General features: G+C 36.1%; 1 pseudogene; it reads left to right on the top strand.

The window, feature by feature from the left end:
• Positions 1 to 20,318, top strand: part of LOC121397626 — a 39,627-nt pseudogene extending 19,309 nt beyond the window's left edge.
• The last annotated feature ends 380 nt before the right edge of the window (positions 20,319 to 20,698 follow it).

Here is a 20,698-nt window from a genome sequence, read left to right as displayed (position 1 = left end):
ACAAACTATTTAAAAAAAATCGTATTTATTACATATAATTCTACCTTCGGTAAAATCACACCCCGTTGCTCTTCAAAGTAGACCACACAAATGCAAAAATATTCAACAATGAAAGTTCATGCACAATCATCTTGCTTTTTCAAAGTTTACTGTGCAAATTATAGCTTCCAGTATATATCTGTGTCATCAAACATGAGAAGGGGACACATACTATTGTTTAGCTGATTGGTGTAAGAATATATGCAAGTAGCACCTACAAGAGTCTCTAAATTATTCCTTTTGTTAGTCTTTAAATTAAAGTACAATGGGGTGTTATTTGAGCATTAGGATTATTTCTGTATTATTTCCTGGTAGAAAAAATAATTGCAAATGAAGTGCTACAGAGCAGTTTCCTGGTAGCAATGACTTAGCTGCTTACCTAAGTCTTGGGAGTGAGCAGCAGCTGCATCATAGAAAAAGCACTGGGAAATTCCAAAACTGTGAGTATTTTTTTTTTATTTTTGCCTGCTGAATTTATCTTGCTGTGGGTCCTTTGGAAAGGACATTTTTCTTCATAAGCAAGACTGTTACGTTTCTGTTATTTGGCAACCTCAGAAGTTATGAACTTTAATTTAGTGTTTAAGTTGCTGTGTTAAATAAAATCACACGCAACGTTCAGTTGGAAACCCTGTGTGCTGACTCTTATCTGTGTGAAAGGAGCTGCTGCTACTAACTAAAGAGTGATTCTCCCACAGCACAGGACAGCAATATACAGGCTTGAAGGAGGCTGGTTCCACCTTTGGACTTGTGTTGTTACAATAGGCCTCATTATGTCCGCAAGTACATTTTTGAATCACCATGTGCAATCACCATGTTTCTATCCCATAATGCAGCATTTTTTCCAGAATTACAGTGTGGTTGCATTTCCAAGTGGGCAGCGTGATGTGGCAAAATTAACCTGAACTTAGCTGAAAACCAGATGCAAGTCTTTTTGGTGTAATTTCCACTGTTTGGCACAAGATTCAATTGTGCCAAAGTCTTTCAATGCAAGGGCAGTATATCTATTGATGCAGGGATTTGAAGAAAGCCTGGATCTACTGCCTGGTCCATAGGTAAGAGTAGCTCCAGGGTTCCTCTGCAGCTGGAATGGGAAACAGGAGCAATTGAGCGCATCTATATGGAAGTGCAAAGAGAGCCTATTGATGCAAGTACCGTTAATGAATGCTGATTTACACCAGCTGAAAATTTGCACAAACATACTGTTACTCTGATATCTGGCGTAAACTGGCCTCAATATTTTGATGACCAGAAACTTTTAAGTTCCATCAGGCTGGCTATATGCTGAGCTTATACAACTTTACAGCTACTGTATAAAGTTTCCATTACACCAGCAATATCTCGAGGCATGGGTAATAACATAACTAAATATGTTTAAACTGTTAACTAATAACAAGATGTGATATAAAGCAGTCTCTACAAGAGAGGTATAAATAATTGTCCACAGGTAATTTTCCATTAAACTATGTTAAATTGGATTTAGTTATGTGCAGGACCCTAGACTTTTCCCCAATCAAATAGCATGACACAGGTTTTAATCTACTGATGAACTATGGCTCTCTGGAGAACAGTGAATCTTTCTCTTTTTTTCCCAAAATAAAACAAATTATAATAACTTTTTAAAAATACAGTAAAACACCCATTATAAATTTATGGGGAGCAGAAAATAAATGGTGTGAAATCAGGGAAAATTTAAAATCAAGGAAATTTAAAATCAAGGAAATGTATTGTGCATTATATATTGGTGGGGCCAGAAAAAAATGGAGTACAATGATGGAAAACTTAAAATCAGGGGATGTAAAATTGAGGTTTACCTGTAATCAAAAAACAATTATTATTTCATCTTTTTGAATCAAGATGTAAGAACATTATTTTTAACAAAAACGAATAAATGAAAAAAAAATTGCAAGCAGCCCACTACTTACTCCTGACCTATATACAATATCTGTGTAAACTCTCAACAATGTCTGCAATTGGTACATTTCTTCAAATCTCAGTTTGTAGAAATAACCCCATTATATATGCTTACTTTTCCCTTTGAAATGCTTTCATAAAAAAACATAGCTAATTCATTAATCTTTCAAAGGGCTAGTAGAGATCCCTACAGGCATCTTAGATGGCTCATAACAGCAGCACAAATACATTTACAAGATATGGCATTCTGAAAGATATGTATCATAGAATGATGAGAATAGACATTATTTAATGACATCTGAGACAAAATAACATTGTTGTCATTGTGATAAGTTCTATTTGTTTTTACATTCCATACATCTGACATTTGTGTATAAACACACACATTGACAATAATATACATTCAGCATTGCATTGCTGCTGGAATTTAAATTAATTGGTTTTACTGAAAATGTCTGAAAATCTATGAATTTAAGATGATAAATGATATTGCTCGAAACCACTCACAAAACAATGTATTAGATAGTGTACAGAAAAATAAGATTTTTCTGCTACATATGGGACACAGGGGGACTAATTTATAAAACTAGACACCAGTGCAGTAACCATTGTAATTACTGTAATGAGCACTTAGCTTAAGCGTGGGGCAGCAGAGCATTGTAGTATTTACCACTGTAGCCTATTAATGCTTAGCTTAATCAGCATACAGTTTGTATGTTCTCCGTGTGCATGCACTGGCTTTTCTGGACACCACAGTTTTCTCTCATAGTCCAAAAACATGCAGGCAGGTTATCAGCCTCCCAGTGAAACTGACCCTAGAGCAATAATGTTGTGTGGAGGAATGTATAAGGAATCTTAGATTATAAACTGGGTCAGGGACTAGTGTGTATAATGAGCAATCACTGTTAAAAGCTGCACAACATGCCAATGTTATATAAAGCATAATAATCAGTCTACTGTAGGGGGAATAATGAAAGTAATGTAAATCTCTGATTGGTTGCTGTGGGTTATTGCAGTTAGTTAATGAACCCCAAGGTGCACAAAGCACACAATTCATTGTAGTTTGGCTAAAGATTCTGCATTTAAGGCTAAGAACTGAAATATAGTTCACTTTTTTGCCTTTTATGAATCATGCACCACATTTGATCTCAAAGCACTTCCTCACAATCTATTAAGGTAACAACTCATACTAAAGTTTTGACAAAATACTAATGTTTATCCATAATTAGAAAAATTCATGGATTTAAGTAAAGTGCTGTGCAATAAATTAGAATATTAGACCCCAAAGAAAAAAATCAATTAAAAATATATATAGAAAAATGACCAACTTTAGGTAGTGGGTTAGCAATTGAAGTCACAATCCATAAATTTAGATTACAGAAAATAGAAAAAATAGATGGTGGAGTTGTCCCATAAACTAACTGCCTGATTTTTTCTAAAGCCTGGGACACCACAAAGATAAAGGCAGGACAGGGTAACCGGGGCTGTGGCCTTGGTATTTAACTTGCCCTAAATGTTATTAAGAGGCTAGGTATCCCTAAAAAGCCACAAACCGTCGGTCCCTTAGAAAGGAAGGAAGATTGTAAGAGGTTGTATAGAATAAAGAAGGATTAGACCCCGAGCTCTCTTGCCCCCACTTCCGTTGAAAAACCCAGCCCAAATATTTCCTATAGATCGATTTAGCAAAAATTCAATTTGACCACAAGAGGATCACTAAAAACGCCGACGTACGTTTCGCTGAATAGCTTTGTCAAGGCGAGAATCCTATTCAGCGAAACGTACGTCGGCGTTTTTAGTGATCCTCTTGTGGTCAAATTGAATTTATGGATTGTGACTTCAATTGCTAACCCACTACCTAAAGTTGGTCATTTTTCTATATATATTTTTAATTGATTTTTTTCTTTGGGGTCTAATATTCTAATTTATTGCACAGCACTTTACTTAAATCCATGAATTTTTCTAATTATGGATGAATTTATAGCAGCACTAGCACTTTATTAATTTTATTACAATTCTCTATGAATTGTTGTCAGTAAACAAGTGTAATAAATCACGTTGCAGTATTTCTGGCCAATTTTAGAATCATAACAATTGGTGGGGTTTCTTTTTCTTTTCTAAAATAATTTTTGTTTTTTCTGACATCCGTCAGACCTCAACTAATAGTTGTGAATATAATTTCTTGGTATTTGAATAAAGGTTTCGTTTTTTAGGTTTACAAAATACTAATGTTTCTCATGGATAATCATTGTATATTTGTTTTAATTTTTGTGCTAACATATAAGGGGGCACAGCAGCATCTACCATAATGGTAGGACACATACTACAAATCCAGCTAAAATGTACAGTAACTAGCTTGTTAATAAATCAAATGAATAAATTAAACAAATGGCACAAAAAGAGAAAATAATGATTTTTTTTACTCTGCTTGATTCTATTGAAAATCACAAAAAGTATTCTGTTGTTTTTTTTGTTGACCCACACTCTGACCAGTGTCAGAAAAATAACATACTGTATATCAGGGCACCTAGTCTTTTCAGAGGTTAAAAAAATATTTTGTGTTGTTACCTCTTATTGGCAAATTGTAAATGATTTGTGATTAGTTGTTTAAGATTTAAACTCTGTGACCTGTATTGTACCAACCAAGCCTATGATTAAGTGCCATTGGAAACACAAAATGTGTAAAGCTTGTGTTTGAGGGTGTTTTTTCCTCCAATAAATAAAACTCTTTTTAAACTACATCCTTGTATCAAGTATATCAGGTTTATGCTAGCCTTCTGTTTCATGAAAGCAAGTGTATCTACTTTCCCATAAGATGTTAGTCTGGGGCATTTGCACATGGACATCTATTTTTTTTGGTCTTTTCTTTATTTGACAAGGTGAACAAGGTTAACAACTAGTAGTCAACCAATTCAACCAATAACCATATTTGTCTAGTTTTGAAGGTTTTGTGAATACCTAAGTCCCATTTTAATGCTCACAGATACTTTTAAACATTGGTCAACCACAGTTTACCATTGAGCTCTAAAAGATTTTTAGCTATATTACCTGACAACTATCTAATACAAGGACCTTCCTAATTCAGATGCAATGAAGACAAAATGACCTCCAATTCTTCATGTGTTCCTTCAAGACCTTACTAGATCTACTAGACCTCTGGCATTTTCTTCTACATCCCATCAAATCTGAACACAGCTTTTAGACTTTATCTTAAAATTCTCATATTAATCTTAAATCTATATCCATTTCTATCAACCACGAATCTCATTTCCTTACTATGCACTGCAATTGACAGCCATTGCGAGAAGTGATAGAAAGGAACTGCTGGGCTACTAATTACACTTGGGAGGTATGTACTAAATCTTGACTTTTCCTAACTATATAAGAAAAAAAAATTGACCATACTCCCATACCCGAATGTCCTTAATTTACCAATAAATCCAAATGTAAAAAGCACATGTGGAAAAAAGTTTTTTTATTTGACGCCAGAAAAACCAGATTTTTTGGGATTATTGAATAAAAACTAACCCCAACCCCTCAAAGATCATGAAGGCAAGAAATATCTTCAAATTGTTAAAGGGACATCTACAATTGACTTTTACATTAATAATTTATATTATTTTCATGGATTTTAGCTAGAATAGTTTAGCAAATTAGTTTTTTCCTTCAAAAATCGCTATGACCACAATAGATGTCTGTAGGCTTGTTAGATACAATAATTTTAATAAAGTTGCAAAAATAAATATGGGCTGTAGAGTACTTTATATTCTAGACCATCTCTTTATGGCAACATCTTACATAAATGAATAAAACATAACCTTTATTTTAATGTTATTAAAAAAAGTAAAGTAGATGTCTATTGGAAAAAAAACTCACACACTGGACATTTTAAAGAACACATGTTTTGGAACTTTGTATATACCAAAATCATTGAAGTGCAATTATTGAATAATAATATTCCTTTATTTGGCATAATGTTAGTAGGTAATTGCAGGTGCTTTCTACCTTACATCCCTACAGGAGCTAGACAGCACATGCTTGGGGACAAGCCCAGTATTCATCTGAAATTGTATTGGTCATATTGTTAACTTAAAACACCTATAGGGGATTATAACGGTTTTAAGTGATTTCCTTGAATACAGTACATTGAGGGGAAATTATAACCAGTTAAAGGTAGGCTCCAGTAATTACACATTCTTCATAAATTAGTTGTACTGAAATAATTTTTTAATGAAAAATTCTTTCCAAATATTATTTTTTGATAGGTGTAAGAGTGTGTCTTTCCTTTAAAGGAGTCCTACAGTATGTATATCTTCACATATGTTTATGTTTAACTTTTGACCTAGGCACAAGGTGTGTAATGTAGTTTAACAATATTGAAGTGCACCAATCAATACATACCATATAACTTCTATGCAGTGAATTCTAAAAAAAATTTAATTTGTAATGTTGTTAAAATAGTATAAATATATTAGTATTAGTATATAGTATTGCTGGTCCATACAATTGTGTTTAATCTTCTCTGGCAGAATTTTGTTTTTCTCATCTCTAATTGGTTTACACGATTATCCAATTTATTGTATACTTGACGATAAAGTTAATAATAATAATAATAATAATAATAATAATAATAATAATAATAATAATAAGGAATTATAACATTCACAGGTGTTACATGATTGTCAGAGTTATGGCCACTCTGGAAAAAGCAGGTTCCATGGCAATGCATTTTCCTATAGCATAATCTGGAAACATATGTACTATGTCATTGACAGGCTGTCACTTTGCCCGCCAACAACATAGTACATAAGTTGTTGAGAGGCAAAGCTTAAATGACTCTTAAAACCTGTCAAGTAAGAGCAATGTGTCTAGCAGTCAAGCTCAAAATCTTGTTCTATGAGGTGTTAGGGTTCAGTGGAAGTGCTAAAATTCATATTGTTAATCCTAGATGCAAATTTTCCTTGAGGAGCAGGCTGAAAATTTTCCACACCATTTCCAGCATTCCAGTGGGAAAATAAATGATTAGATCTGAAAGGGTAAGCATTTTATAACTATGCAGTCACAATCATTCCAGTTCAGTAATAATTAATGACCTTTTGTAAATGGCCTCACACCATCTTGTAATATTTCTCAGTGCCATTATGTCTATAGATTATAGAAGAAATATCTCACATTAGTCCTTATTGAAAGCTTTTGGAAATATGTGTGCCTGACTGTGTCCTTTACGTTATGATTAACTACAGTGTGCCATAAGACATTCTTGAAACCCATGACAATTTGCTCTTATCAGGGTCAAAAAGCATGCACCTGGGCCACAACACAAGGGTCCAGCACTCCCCACTGTTCTGTTCTGACTCCATTCTTACCATCCTCCTGCTTTTGTGTCAGGCTGACAAAACATCACCAAGCATCTATAGGTTTCCGTTAGACTCTTGCTATGATATTAAAGCTATGGATGATCTGCAGATTCATTACATGTGACAAAGCCCTCCAGCTGAAGACAAAGCTTATGTGATTACATACTTATTAAAAATATAATGCAAAAGAAACAACTGAGCAGTACAGTTCAAAACTGTCAATCAAACGTTAGAAGGTAGTACATACTGCCCGTGATATAAAACTACAGTATGTTGCAAGTCTCCAACTTCAGATACAAAAATAAAGAAAATGGAGCTACACTGGCAAAGATCAGGTAGGAATGGCACTGAAGGATTCTTTTACATCTTAAATCCAAAAGCTATTTTTTGTAAATTACTCAGGGTTCTTTTCTACACATTTTTGAAATTTACAGATATTTTCGTTTTCAGATGGTGGAGATATTTTTATTTTTAGACTTCTAATATTAGGCTTTTGACTCAACTGATAGTCAGCAACCCAGTGGTTAGATTAATATGTGAATTCATATTCAGTTCATAGATAGCTCTGGTTCTTCAAAAACATTTGTTTCTCCTCTACTAACACTCTTTGTCCACCCACCCTTTACTCTTGAAATGTGAAACTGTAAAGATTTAATTTTAGAGGTTTATGCACATTCTTTGAGTTCAATGTTCACAATTTCTTGTATTGAAAACTAAATAAAGAACTATCTCAACTAAACCAGTCAGGAAGCACTTGTATATTATTGCCAAAATGCTCAGAGGACCAATCTGAGCATGTTCACACCAACTCATTTCTTAGGTTTAAATCACCTTAAATGGAGAGTGGGGGGAAAGGGCCATTATCAAGTAGTATTGCATTAAAGATGCAAACATACTATACAGATGTACTTTCTAATAGTCTTTAATATACAGTACAAATCACATCAGTGCTTTCATTATACAGCCCAACAGAATTATTTAAAGAAAATAAAAAGAATTCAAAATCAATTTGGAATGGACAAGTACCATAGTAAAAAAACATGTTTATAGATATAATATAAAATAGATAAAATATATATTTGCAATATTGTTTATAGATAGATAGATAGATAGACAGACAAACATGCTACAGATATGGAATTTTCTATACCTTCTTTAGTATTTCTGAGTGTAGTTTCAATTTAGAAAGCACAATAGCTAACATATATATGTGCTGCCATTGGCTTTTTACTTGCCTTGAAGCTAATTGCATATTCAATGAAACACTGGCAGGCCCCTAATGTAAAGGTTATACCGTACATCTGTTTATACACCTGTTTATTTTGTTAAAGTCTTTTTCCCTGTGGCAAGATGACCAAGTCACTTCCCAATCTGTTTCAAAAGACTTTTGTGCTACTCATAAGTTTTAGCCATAGACTTAATGATCCACTGAGATCCGTTATTTTCTGTTGTGAAGTTGTGATTAGTACAGAGAAATAACAATAGTATGAAGAGGCCATGAAAAGTGATTACTTCTTCTCTTACATTAAACTTCAGTCTCTTACAGTACATCTGAAGTCACATCTTTTGCCTTTCCAGATTTAAAGTTTAGGCTGTGTGATACAGTAATCCTGTGATTAAATACTTTGTTTCATCACTGGTGATTATTGAAGCTCATAGCATTCTATGCTTCCTCTTTCTGTACAGTTTCCCTCTTCAACCTTGTTAAGATTGGATGCCAGTAATGTAGCCACCAGAGGCATGACTTTTTTCTGTCATTTAAGAATTGTTTTTTTTCAGTGGTACTTAAGTCCCTGTCTGGTTACTACCAATGTTCCTATAGAAAATCATCCAGCATTTAAATTTATCGTAACTTACATTAAGGGGTGCACGCCAATTAATGTGTTCACCTTCACATCCTTCAGGCGTTACCTGAATTACATACGCTGTGCCAGATGTAATTCTGAAATAAAGGCGGTTTTACTGGGATATGGGAGTGCTGCTGTCTATTTTGGATTTTACTACCAATGTTCCCTCTAGTTCCTTCTCTGCAATGTGCTTGTGTGCACATTTTAAAAAACTGTGTGCTCAGTTTACAATAAATGCAAAATTGTGCCTTATCACACAAAACTGTGGCCTCAAAATTTGTGCACAGACTTGAGGGAACATGGTAACTACAGCAAACTGTTAATGGAATTATACCTATACCCTACTACCCAGTATATCTGCTTCAGTCAAGCTATACCCAACTGTTAAATCCTAACATGTTGGCTTGTTACAAGTTGACTTCTCCAAATGAAAACACAACATCCATAAACACACCCCTCCATACCTTAACATAAGCAAGACTAACATAGTTACACATTCAAGCACACAATTCAGGCACTTATCCATTTAGAAAGCCATAGAGGTCAGAGTTGAAGGCATAAAAACACAAATTTACACTGGGCTACCAAATAGCTCATATTTTTGCATTCACAGGACCTTTTATTCATGGTTGTGTGGCTAACCTACTCCCTTTCAAGTATGTGGCTCCATGTTAAAAAAAATGTTGGGCCCCCTAAGGAGCATCAGTGTGTACCTTGAATTATAGGGCTCAGAGAAAAAAAAGTTCCTTTTGTTTTTCTTCTATGTTTCCTTTTTTCTTCTTTTGCTTTTTCCTTTCTTATGGAAAGTTGGAAGAATATAATTGTCATAGAATTGACATCGGAAGTTTAATACTCACAAGGCTTATGTAAAACCTTTCAGTTATATCATATCTATTATTATTCATTAAATGTATTGCCACTATGTCAATGATGGCAGCCACACCTTTAAAAAATGTATCCTGTTGAATATGTTTGATGGAGGTTTGTTTTTTCCCATTATTTTAATTTCATCTGTTGCTCTAATCCATTCCTTAATTGAGAGTGTCTTCTTATCTTTCCATACCCTTGGAATCAATGTCCTCAGTCAAAAGTCTCTTGTAAGAGAATGTGCATTCTTCTTGATCACTTCCCGTTTCTATACAATTGTCAGTTGTTACATTTGTTATTATCTGGATTGCTTGTACACCCCTCTACAAATGGATTTTTCGCAAACTGCAAAATCATAATATTTACTTTTCCTGTCTCCAGCATCTATCATTTTTTCATAATTTTGTCAGTAACTTTGTTGTTAAATAATGAAAGCAAATTTCAAAATGTTCTAATTTAAAAACACTGTCAGATGGTAAAAGAGAAAAGAAAAGTAAGCACAAAAAGGGCAATACTGTTTTGTGTTGTCGGATAAGGGCAATCTAGCCACAATAACCACAGAACGCCAATTATTACGCCAATTATTACTATTTACAAACAATTCAGCATCAAAAGCACATCACATTACATTATAAAGGTCTGGCTTAGGGCTCTTACTGACAAGCGGCTGAAGCTGCGCTCCCCTGCATTCCGTTTTTATGCGTTCAGCCGCAGGGGAGCGCAGGAATAGACACATTTAGCTTTTTTCAATGGGGCGCCGAACGCAGGTTGAGACGCAACATGCTGCATTTTTCCTGCATTCGGCAATTACATGTGCTTGTGTGAGTACAGCCCCATTGACAAAAGCTAAATGCGTCTACTCCTGCGCTCCCCTGCAGCTGAACGCAGAAAAAAGTAACGCAGGGGAGCGCAGCTTCAACCGCTCGTCAGAGCCCTAAAAGCTAAATCCGGACCTTTACCTTAGAAGGTGATGTGCTTTTCATGCTGAACTATTTGTGAGTAGGTAATTGGTGTTCTGTGTTTGTTTTTAAAATATATATTAAACAAGAATTATAATTTTCTTTTCTCTTTTATCTCCACTTCATGTATTGAGTAATGAATGAACTGTGGAACACAACAAATATGAAATGGAAGCTGAACATTGACTGTTTGTAAGTACATACCCAAAAGGGAAGCCTGATTCGTGTGTGCACCTTGGGTGGATCCAATTAACCTTTTTTTCTGAACACATTTTAATCCTATTGTGGCTGGATTGCCCTTATCAGACAACTCAAAACAATATTGCCTTATGTGCACTTCCTTCTCTTTTAGATATTTTGCAGCACTGACCAACTTTGTGTGAGAGTTGGGATTAAGGAAGCAGTGGAGATACTTAGTGAAGTTGCATGGTATTCATAAAAGCCTCTCCCAGTGCTTTTAATTGCCACTGTCAGACAGTATATTTACACAAAAAACTGAATGGCCCCTTTAATGGTAATTCAATAATAAAATGTAAGGACCTATTTGGGAATGCATGCACATAGCGATAGAATGGATTCAAAGTTGACCCAACATTCATACTATTCACAAATGTATTTTCATCTATGTATGCCCCTTGCAACTTGCGCAAGCACCAACATGCATTCAGCCTACTCTGATGATTACCATGAACATGGAATTCTTAAATTATTGGAAGCATTGGAAGCATCTGCCTGATGGTAATTACAGGATTCTCATGAATCCATTGCCACAAATGATTTGTGATTTGACACCACTCATTGGCATGCCAGAAGTAATACTGTTACCACTATGAAAATGTATGATGCAATTTATATTGCAGGTGGTAATTTATAGGACAATTGGCTCTTGGGAGTGATCACATACCCCGGCTTTGCACCAATACTGAAGCTATTCCAGGAAGAGCAATTTAAAGTAGATTCTAGGTTGAAGGTACTTTAAGCCTTCACCTAAAATATACTATATAAAATGTTAGAAACCTTTTCTCGGGATAAAACTGATTCCCAATTACAATCTGATCAGACACTAATGACATTGTTGATTGAATATTGGGGAGATAATGTTGTATTACTAAAGGCTTGGTGGAATAAATCCACCTATATGAAATATCTGGAGGATCAGATCATCCCCAGGGGCCTAAGAGTCAAATTATTCCCAGCCTTCATTACCAATGCACCCACTTTCAAACAAAGATGGGAGGATACATTATCTCATCTAAATGTTCTTTGAACTGATAAAATTACTCAGAGAATATGAGGACACAATAGTCAATGAGCTCACAGAAAAAATTAAAAATAAAGAAGTCCTGTTACAAGAGTATAAAGATTGTCTAAAATATACCTCTTTCATCCACAAGATGGATGAACACTTGGATAAATTAGAACAGGAAATGATTGCCAAGAACAGACAGAAATTTATGAGAGATGTAAATGGTTTTAAAACAAGTAACATTTATAGATGGGGAAAGAAAAGTGAAAGATTCACACACAATCGATCGTATTCTGAACATGATCTAACGGGCACAGATACATCTGATGTAGAAATGAATGAAAACATCAAGGCTAATTCTGACCATCCAATTGATTCCCAATCCACCAATGATTCTACTTCTAATACAAACATTTTTTTAGGCCTAGGATACACAAGCGGACCAGAAGGGGATATAAGAAGGTTAAGAAACAGAGACAGATGGGGTTATCCCAGACAGAATATGTGGGAGAGAAACAGAGGGAGGGATCATTGGAAATACAAGAGACATCAGAAGAACTGAGCATTATTAATTTAAGTGTATTGACAGACACATAAAAGGAGGTTCTTCAAAAAGGTCTGTCTTTTTCACGAGTTCTAATGTCGATAAATTTACACTATACAAAGACTTATTTCTATTTTGCAGAAAATTACTGCTTAAGAAACATTTCTCCTCCAGTAATAATTCTAGAACCAATGAATTCAATCCCATATCACAATCAACAAGATGGAACAACCCATTTGACCCATACTGCACAACAAATACTCAATGAAGAAGACATGATTTTTGATTGTGCCCTACAAGATCTATGCTCCTTACTTAATGAGGACAATGTACCCCAGAGACAGTTTAAAGCACAAAGCACCTTTACCCCCACTGGCCAAATATGTCCTGCAGTACAAATATTTGGGGAATTGGTAATAAAAAAAGACTTCAGCCTTTTACCCGATAAAGGTATTGATAATAATTTATCTCATGCAGAGAAATGTGCCATCAACCAAATCAGTAAATGGGATGATGTTGTTATAAAGGCCGCTGACAAAGGGGGAAATATATGGCCAAAATATATGGCCAAAAACCATGTATATGGCTGAGGCCTTAAAACAACTGAGTGACAATATCTGCTATGAGAAACTTCATTACGAGCATACAGATTTATTTAGCAAAAAATACCACAAATTATTAAAAGATGCTAAAGATTCTGGAGTGCTATCGCCACAGGAGAACAAAGCACTAACTAATTTGAACCCGAGGGTACCAACTTTCTACATGCTGCCAAAAATACATAAAAACAAAGATACTCCTCCAGGGCGACCAATTATATCCGGAAATGGCAACTTATATGAAGTTGCCAGCCAATTCATCTATACGAAATTACGTCCCTTCATTTATCACTGCCCTCCTATGTCAAAGACACAGGAGATGTCCTGCGTAAACTAAAATACATCAGAGTAGGCAAAGAAACTATACTGGCAACTTGCAATGTTACATCGCTATATACATGTATTGACCACAAAATAGGTATCAAAGCAGTTAATGCTTTTCTCGAGTGAAAAGCGATTTTGGCATAGACTTCAGAACCTTTCTTTCAGACTTATTACATTTCTGCCTTACACACAATTATTTTGTCTTCAATGACAGATACTACTTACAAACACAGGGGACCACCATGGGAGCCCCCTTTGCGCCCACCTATGCCAATTTATTTTTTGGATGGTGGGAACAGTATTATGTTTTCTCAGAAAAGACAGACCAATGGACCTGTAACATCAATCAATGGATACGCTATATTGAAGATCTGTTTATCATATGGGATGAATGACATGAATTTCTACAGCAGTTTATCACTTTTTTGAATGACAATAAATTGAATCTCAAATTAACCTTTGTAGCTGATCTGCACCAAATTTACTTTTTGGACATTACTATAATTAAGGATAAAAATGGCTTCTTACAAACAGATATATACAGAAAGAAAACAGCAACCAACTCCACATTACATTCCAGCCACCATGCATATGTAAAGAAGGCCATCCCAATAGGGGAATTCCTGAGGATTAGGAGAAACTGTTCAGATGACACCAACTTTAAGAAAATAACTCAGGAACTAGCAGACAGACTTAAAAAGCGTGGTTACAGTAACAAAACTATTAGAGAAGGAAAAAAAAGGGCCTTCAAAACACCCAGATCACAAACTTTATGTTCCATAATGAAGTAGATCAATCCTGAAACTATAAGATTTATTACTACATATTGTAACCAGTGGAATGCTATTAAAACAATTGTAAAAAAAACACTGGCCAATTTTACATACTGATACAGGGCTTTCCAACCATATTAAAGAGTTTCCACAGATCACTTCGAGACGAGCCTCTAATTTACAAGACAAACTGGTACGCAGTCATTTCTGTAACAGTAAAAACAAGTTACAAACAAGGGACCATAATCAGGGTACTTTTCCCTGTGGAACATGTAACATCTGTCCCTTTGTTGTAAACACTAAAAAAATTATAGATAGGTATGGAAAAGTATGAGATCTTAGACATTGGAGCAATTGCAACACAGCAGGGGTGATCTATATGATCACATGTCCTTGCAAACTACGCTACATAGGCAAAACCAAGAGTGCTCTGAAGAAACGAATTTTGGAACATCTGTCAAGTATAAAATCCACCTACCGTATATACTCAAGTATAAGCCGTCCTGAGTATAAACCGAGGTACCTAATTTTACCTCTAAAAACTGGGAAAGCTTATTGACTCGAGTATAAGCCTAGGGTGAGAAATGCAGCAGCTTCTGGTAAGTTTCAATCAAAAAATTGAGGGTTTCTGCTCCCATTGGAGGTGCTGGCGTCACGTTTTTGGATGCCGGCGACTATTCTTGGAGACTATTTTTAGGCGCCGGTGACTATTCTTAGGAGCCGGCGACTATTCTTAGGCGCCGGCGACCGTTTTTGCGCTTGACCCGAGTATAAGCCGAGGTAGAGTCTTTCAGCATATTTTGGGGGCTGAAAAACTCGGCTTATACTCGAGTATATACGGTATACTGTGACACAAAACCTGAACAGGACAGAAATGGAAACCAATACAAATAAAAAAGCAAGCCCACTTGGAAAACACTTCTATTTACATCATAATGGAAAATTGGAGGGAATAGAAGTGACTGTCTTAGAAAAAGTATCTTTGGGCATCAGAAAGGGTCATTTGGATCGGAAACTATTATCTAATGAGTGCAGATGGATATATAAACTTAACACCTTGATCCCTTGTGGATTGAATGAAAGCCTGTCACTACACACTTGGTCAATGATATTTGATCTAAAATCATATCAAAAATCATAATACAATATCTTCTTAGATATAATCTGCTAGAATTTGACAAGTTATCCCCCCCCATCTGTATGAATTAACACACCTCTCTATATGCTAAATACATAATAACACATCAACCAGTTTAGTATTATGCTTTGATTAACTTTTCTGGTACTACAAGACATTATAAAATAAACACACAAATAAATGTATAATTTTGGATTGGGAATACTATTGCTTTTTCGTGCATGATACTCTGATCCAGTGGATGCACAGTGGAATTTCAGTTATTGCTCATTCCTTACCATTTAAACTACAGAAGAATTCTGCACTAGGACCCTGAAGAAACCGTAGAATTAACTAATGATCACATGACTACTGACAACCAATGTGCGCAACCGAGAGGATGTAAATATTGCAAGACTTGGGCGTCATTTTGCCTTTGAGAAAGCCTATACAGGCGAAACGTACGTCAGGCGTTTGCTCTATCGAGCATTCTAAGGGTGGGGAGGAGGCAGTCTGGAGGGTGGGCTGAATGGTGGGAGCAGTTTCCTTCTGGACAGACCTGTGATGTTGTTACCAGCACTCGCACAGACTTAATTTTGGGCTTTGCCCGTTTCCAATTTTCAGTGTTGCATTTGCACTAGCTATAGGGAATACACACCGTATTGGAAACATATATGTCTGTATAATACTGCAAGATACAGTACACTGGGTCTGTCCTCCATTTGTATGCACTACCTTTGGTTATTTAACTTATTGTGTTCACATCCAAACTTTTGGTTTTGCTTTAACACAAGACATAGGGAATAGGCCATACCTACTTAGGTGCCTCTGAGAGGACAAAGTGTCAGTTTACTCTCCTTGCACACCATTTTGGAATTAACACTTGTGTGATACTTCAAGGTCCAGCATACAAGGTGTTGGTTTTAGGGATATGCGAATTTGACACGTTTTGACCGTTTCGTTTCACAAAAAATTTGCTGCCGGCGCATTGTCTCCGATGCCCATTAAAGTGTATGGGTGTCAAAAAAAATTTGTCATGTGGCGAAATTTTTTTGACGAGCGTCTTTTTAGTTTGACGAACAATGCCATACAAATGGGAGCTACCTAATTTATTTTACTATAGACACCCTCCTGCTCCCCACCCCAACTCATACTACTATTAGAGGGCATATAGGCTGACATAATAATTTAGGTGAGACCAGTATTTTCATTACTCAGATATACTGCAATCCTTACAACTGTGATACCAGATTGGGATACATCATATTTTTAAGTGTTTTTATATTTCATTAATTCCCTCTTTTGATTTTAAATGAACTATTAAATGTTATGTTTTATTGAGTGATTCCTTCTTCTACAGACTAGTGGAATGCAAACTGTTGCTTACGTAATTAGCACCCCTTACACTATTGCTCTTTATTAACTCTTAATTGTTTATCAAAAGATATAATAATGACAACACATCAAAGTGTGGACACAATGAATTTATTTTGAATGAATTTATTTGCACTAATCAAAAAAAAAAAACCACACAATCTAATTATATTTATTAACAAGGCTGTGTGACCTCGTTAGCTCTTCTTTGCAGTTCCTTTCTTTCTGGTACAAATTCATACTATATACTGTACATGGTTGGCAAATAATGTCCTTAAATCTTGTGTTTTCCCTTTTACATGACCCCAAGGACCATTTAACTACCCCCTAAACACAAATGGAAGAACCAATGAGTGAAATTTTACCTTTTTGGGCAGGTCTTTGTGTTTCATGCTGTGCCTAGGGTACTAAGTGCAGATGTCAAAAATCTTCATATTAAAGTGGAATTTGCATGCTTCTAAAAAGCAAAGAAAAAGTCCTTACGCATAAACCAGAAAAAATGAGTTGGCATAAAAATATATTCCTTTAAATAAGAAATATCGCTTAATAAAAGAAACTGACTTGCTGTGTTTTCTTTTAAAAATAGGTTTCCACAAATTCTTGTGGCTTAAAGTGTTTCTCAGAAACTGTTTTCTTCATTGAGAATACATGAAGGAGCCTGCATTTTAATCTTATTTATGTAAAAACATTCTTCTAATCCTCTTAAATTGTGCATTTCATAAGTTACTTTACAACTCATATTTGAGCAATTCAGCCAGCAATGAGGTTAAACTAATTCCTCAATTTATAGATTATGAAGTTGAGCATTAGAGAAGTCATTTGACAGGCACAGAAGACGGGAAACATCAACTAAAGTTTATCTTCAAAAACTGAATAAGGATAAAATCATGCAAGAAGTGAGATTGTAGCCTTTGCAACACAAGTTTTACTTTCTCATGTTTAAAGTTTGTCATTAAATATTGTTACTAGTGATTAGTGAATCCGGAAAATTTGTGAAACGCATTGAAGTCAATGGGCATCAGAATAATTTTGATGCACAACAAATTTTGACGCGAACAACAATTTTTATATGATCCACTATTTTGTCCAAATGCAAAAGTCAATGGGCGTCCAGATAATTTTGAGGCACAGCAATTTTTATTCGAGGAACAATTGTAATGCATGACAATTTTTGCGAATAAATTCGAAAAACTGCGCTGAAAATTTGCAGCGTCCAATTTGGATGCATGTCAGAATTGTGGCGCGCATATAAATTGTCAAGCGTCAAAATTATTCGGACGCCCTTTGACTTTAATTCAGGCATCAAAGTGACGCGGACGTCAAAATTGATGCTGGGTTAAAAATTTACCCTCACTTTTGAAATAAGCAAACCGGACCATAGATAATTACAATAGTGACCATTGATGCAGATACAAAGTGTCCACAAAAAGACTAAATTAAATAACAAAAAAACTCTGCAAGACTATTAATTTGGGCAGCGCCCATGTTCCACACTTTGCTACATCTAAGATTGCTTACTGTGTTGCATGTTACTTTATTGGCTGTGTGACAAGTAATTATTGGTCATAACTATTGGCATAGAGGTGTGCCTAATCACCTATAAGTAATTGTTTCACAGACCCAGGAGTCTGTTTCATAGCTGTTATCACCATATACATCATTGGTTCTTCTAACCCGCTTTACATAAAGCGGGTGGTGGGGTCAAATGATTTAAAATAGAGGGATCCCTCCTCCCATATGCTGCACTTTGTTTTTATATTTGTTTTTAATTGACATCTAGGGCATGGTTGTGAATAAATATTGCCTTTTTAAATTATCTGGATATGACTCTTTTGATCCATTGATGCAGTCTTGGAGGTTAAGTCCTCTTCTCCAATTTTGTTATTTAATTTGGGTTAAAAATTTGCATTTCACAAAATTCGCAAATTTTTTGGCGAAACGGGACAAATTCGCCCATCACTAGCCTTAACCAAAGTAAAAACCAGAGGAAAAAGGGAAGAGAGAAAAGGAGATCAAGATAACAAAAAGACAGAGAACAAAGGAACATTTCAGGGAAAGAGTTTTAGGGCTAATGGGACACAAGGGTTTGACTCCTGATGCTTGCTTCTGGTGGAAAAACAGCAGCCATCAAATCAACATACCCCTGTGCACTTGTTACCTCTTTTTTTTTGCATTGTGCGTCCTGCCATAATGATATGGAAATATCAATATATGGTCCATATAATTGTTATATATACAAAATGTGGGGCCTTGTTAATTAATGTATATACAAAATGCAAGACCAGAGGCTTAGATGGAACCTTTCCAGCTATGTCCACCAGCACATCCTCTGGCTTGCAGTCCCATTTACATTTAAAGGAGAGCTAAATCCTAAAAATGAAAATGGCGAAAAAATGCCATATTTTACAATATATACTGAACCACAGCAGCACAGAGCATGTACAGAAAACAAGCTGGGGAGCTACAGGGCCATTTTTGGAGGCACAGATTTTTTATGTTTACCGTGGGCTGGTATAGAAGTCCAAGTTAAGTTAAAGGTGAACAAAAGCTTAACTAAAGAAGTAGGCTGTTATGTAGTTATGTAATGTACATGTTATGGTTTGGGCTTCTGTACCAGCCCAAGAGAACCACAGCCTTTAGCAGTGCTCTGTGCTTCTGTCAGTAACTGAGCTTTGGGACCAAGGCACAAATACTAAATATATATGTCACATAAATGAGTCTCCTTTAATTGATGATGCCAAGGCTTTCCTCCAGGAGTTCTGGACTGTTTTGATGCTCCCGGTCGGGTTGCAACGGCTTCTTCACGGCTGTTCCAGATTCGCCAGGGGAGTCGCAGCGTTGCTGAATATGCTATTGAATTCTGTACACTTGCTGCAGAGACTGGTTGGAACAACAAAGCCTATCATGCTGCCTTCTACAATGGGCTCTCTATCTCTCTAGCCGCCTTAAAGATGACCTGGTCTCCCGTGAATTTCCTACAATGGTAGACGACCTTATTGCTTTGGCTGTCAAGGTGAACACTCAGCAAAGAGAACATCAAGCAGATAAGGGCCGTATCAAGAGATTCCAACCTACGTTGGCTCCCCGCTTCCAAAGACCCCTGTTGCCTCCGTCTCCCCAGCAGTCTTCTGTTATTCCTCCAGAGGAACCCATGCAGATCAGAAGGGCACGTCTCTCTGAGCAGGAGAAGCTCCAACAGCGTTTGGCAGGACTATGTCTGTATTGTGGTGGTCAGTCTCATTTTGCCAACTCCTGTCCTGTGAAGTCAAAGGGTCCTCTTCTTCAAGGTAAAGCTGGGAAAACATATGTTGGTGGCACTACTCCAAAGTCTCAAGAGAACTCTCACAGGTTTCTTCTGCATTAACAGATTTGTCTGGCTACTAAGACTATTGTTGGCTCTGCCTTCATTGATTCAGGGGCTGCCGGGAATTTCATGGACACTCTCTTTGCCAAATATATGGATGTTCCCCTGTATCCATTGACTACTCCCCTACCAGTTATGGCAATTGACGACAGACCATTGACATCCGAGATTATTTCCATGACGACAGAGGAATTACCTGTGCAGGTTGGGACTTTACATAAAGAAAAAATATCGTTCCTGATTATTTCCTGCCCTTCTGTTCCTGTCGTCTTGGGTCTACCCTGGCTTCGTCTACATAACCCCTCCATTGATTGGTCTTCAGGGCAGATCTCTCGTTGGAGTCCATTCTGTCAAGAACATTGTCTTCCCGCTAATCCCCT

The sequence above is a fragment of the Xenopus laevis genome, chromosome 8S, assembly GCF_017654675.1.
Source record: "Xenopus laevis strain J_2021 chromosome 8S, Xenopus_laevis_v10.1, whole genome shotgun sequence".
Lineage (NCBI taxonomy): Eukaryota > Metazoa > Chordata > Amphibia > Anura > Pipidae > Xenopus > Xenopus laevis.
This window is presented reverse-complemented; position numbering and strand designations above follow the sequence as displayed.